Raw genomic sequence first — 3635 nt, 5'->3', positions numbered from 1 at the left:
AATGAGGCAACTTGGTGTTGGTGTTGGTGTTGGTGGTGAGGGGCTGTGGGGAAACGTAACAGCAGAAGGATCAGGGTATTCTAGGATGAGGGAGCAGTGAGTGTAAAGGCTTTCAGACAAGGGTGAATCTAGCATTGTGAAGAAGAGAGAAAAGGTCAGTATGTTTGAGGCATAATGAATGAAGTAGGGAGTAGGAAAGATGAGCTCGGAGAGACAGGCAGGGTCTAGATTATGCAGGGCCTTGTGTGTGAACCTGAGGAGTTTTGATTTTACTGGAAGAACAATGGGGTACCGCCCTGGCTTTTTTTTTTTTTTTTGGAGACAGAGTCTCGCTGTTGTTGCCAAGGCTGGAGTGCAATGGCACATCTTGGCTCACTGCAATCTCTGCCTCCCAGGTTCAAATGATTCTCCTTCCTCAGCTTCCTGAGTAGCTGGGACTACAGGTGTTTGCCACCATGCCCTGATAATTTTGTATTTTTAGTAGAGATGGGGTTTCATCATGTTGGTCAGACTGGTCTCGAACAATGGAGTACCTTTAAAGCAGAGGTAATAAACTAAAAGTATGTAGTTTCTGCCTCAGGCATATCCATACTTAGTGCAGTATGGTGCCAACCCTTAATTTTAGTTTTAAAACAGGGAGATTTCATATAAAAATCTAGATTTCCAGTTTCTCTTTTAAAAAGCTGAAGATCTCACCACATGTTACTCCAACTGGTGGAATATAATCCCATGTTGGGGTTTTGCCAGGCAAATGCAAAAGAGGCAGAGGAAGATGGGAGGTCAGAATACTTTCAAGGGAGTGATTGTAAGGATAAACTATTGAGTCTAAGCTGGGTAATATGGCAACTGAATTCTAGAGGGAGGTGATGAATAGATCATGGTGGTTCAGTGGACTGGCATCTCAATTAACTCACAGGATTATTTATAAGGGGTATTTTTGCAAGTGAGCCAGAAGAACTGAAAGTTGTCTCAAGAGAGTTAGGTGTTAGCACTGTGATTGTGGATGTGGTAATTTCTGGTGATGAAGAGTTCCAAGGTGTGACTATAGAAGTGGATGGCTGAAGTGGGATGGAAGAGAAGGTCGCTGGGCATGACAGTCAAACAACTAAAAGATCAGAATAATGAGAGGAATTGAGATGAAGATAAAGTCTTGAAGTCAGATGTAAAACCTTCAGTGAATAAGAGGGAGTCATGGGAAACCACAAAATCACAGCCCCAATCACTTCTGAAATCCTGAAGAGGATAAAAAGGATAATAGTTTGAAGAGCAAGGAAATTATGACCTCATCTGCTCCTGAGGTATGTCGTGTAAGAAAAATAGAATGGTTGACTTTAAAACTGGGAACCAAGGCTAGAAACTGGGGTGAGATTCTCATGAAATAGTCAACTTTTTTCTTTTTCTTTAATCTCTAGGAGCACTTATATTAGCATCCAATCAAATTTTTTTTTTTTTTTTTTTTGAGACAGAGTTTCGCTCTTGTTGTCCAGGTTGGAATGCAATGGCGCGATCTCAGCTCACTGCAACCTCCGCCTCCCGGGTTCAAGCAATTATCCTGCCTCAGCCTCCTGAGTAGCTGGGATTACAGGCATACACCACCATGCCTGGCTAATTTTTTTTTGTATTTTTTAGTAAAGATGGGATTTCTCCATATTGGTCAGGCTGGTCTTGAACTCCCGACCTCAGGTGATCTGCCAGCCTCGGACTACCAAAGTGCTGGGATTACAGGCATGAGCTACCATGCCCGGCCCTCCAATCAATTTTTTAAATGATAATTTCACCTCATTAATTTCAAACGTTCAGTAAGAGTCTATTACAGATATGTTCATGGTATTGTAGGAAATTAAGGGATGGGGCAGTGAATCTAAGTGTGGCTTTTCATGTGTGTCTCTCTGTTGAGGTCATGTAATCATCTTATTTAGTGAATTCTCAGAAATTACCAGCAGGAAAAGGAACAGTGTTCCTTAGTGGAGCTAACTCAGGAGCATAAGTCTCTGATTAATCTGCAGAAGTCCTGGAACAGGCACTACATTTCTCACATCAATGCTTAGTGAGGTGACACTGAAACATTATGGAAGGACAGTTAAAGACATTTAGAGGACTTAGAGGTGTCCAGGTGGCTGACATCTGAAATATTAAGAAAGACTTTGGGATGCAAAGTAGTAATCCGTCTTCAACTAGGACAGTGAGAATGCTAGCAGATAGGAGATAAGAGGTAGGGGACATTGGAAAACCAAAAGGTTAGGCAAATGATTGCCCATAAAGAAATCCACACATTTTTTCCTTTTATTAACTAGACTTATTTTAAATCTATTAACACACAGATATTTTTATTTGAAATAGTGATTATGGATTAATAGTGTATCTTTGTAGATGGATTTTCCCGAATATCATTTGTGTTCCCCCCTTGATGGAAATTTATAGGTATTTTTGTGATTTGGCCAATTGCCTGTATAAGACACAGTGTTGTTGTTAACTGCACAGAGTGAGCCAAATGGCTGAGTTGAATGCCTGCAGAATATTGCAGTTCATCACTTCTTGGCTAGGTGACCTTAGCTACTGCCTTAATCATTCTGTGCATACTTCCTCTGTAAAAGTGGGATTAATAATAGTGCCTACCTCATAAGGTTGCTGGGAGGATGAAGGGAGTTAATGTCTGAAAAGCACCTAGAACAATATCTGGCATATAACAAGCAAGACCCAAGTGTCAATGATTGTTATTTATTTTCTTACTTTCCTTTCCTTTCTTCTTTCTTTTTTCTTTTTTTGACAGAGTCTTGCTCCATTGTCCAGGCTGGAGTGCAGTGGTGCGATCTCAGTTCACTGCAACCTCTGCCTCCCGGGTTCAAGTGATTCTCCTGCCTCACCCTCCTGAGTAGCTGGGACTACAAGCGCGTGCCACCACACCTGGATAATTTTTTGTATTTTTAGGAGAGATGGGGTTTTGCTGTGTTAGCCAGGATGGTCTCGATCTCCTGATCTCATGATTCATCCTCCTTGGCCTCCCAAAGTGTTGGGATTACAGGTGTGAGCCACCAGTCCTGGTTGTTACTTACTTTCTATTGGCTATAACATGGAGACAATACACTCCTTGAAGCCACCACTCACAATATGTATTGTTAGGAATACAATATAGTCTGTTTTGACTTTTAAAGGTAATATGTGCATAAAGTAAAAAAAATTCCAGTAGTATAATTGCACTCTCCCATATGGTAGCCACTAGCCATATGTGACTAAATTAATTAAAATTAATAAAGTTAAAAATTCAGTTCCTTGATTTCAGTAGCCACATTTCACGCAGGCAATAGCCACAGAAAGCTACAGGACATTTCTATCACTGAAAAATGTTTATTAGAGCTGGCAGACTGTGAAACTTCTTGCCCTTTTCTACCCGCAATCCCTCTCCCAGGGGTAGTCACTGTTACTAGTTTCTTGTATAGTATTTAGTATTTATTTATTTATATATTTATTTAATATGGAGTCTCGCTCTGTTACCCAGGCTGGAGTGTAGTGGCACAATCTTGGCTCACTGCAACCTCTGCTTCCCAGGTTCAAGCGATTCTCTTGCCTCAGCCTCTTGAGTAGCTGGGATTATAGGCGCGTACCACCACGTTCGGCTAATTTTTGTATTTTTAGTA

Source organism: Piliocolobus tephrosceles, chromosome 2, assembly GCF_002776525.5.
Source record: "Piliocolobus tephrosceles isolate RC106 chromosome 2, ASM277652v3, whole genome shotgun sequence".
Lineage (NCBI taxonomy): Eukaryota > Metazoa > Chordata > Mammalia > Primates > Cercopithecidae > Piliocolobus > Piliocolobus tephrosceles.
Note: the sequence above shows the minus strand (reverse complement) of the source record.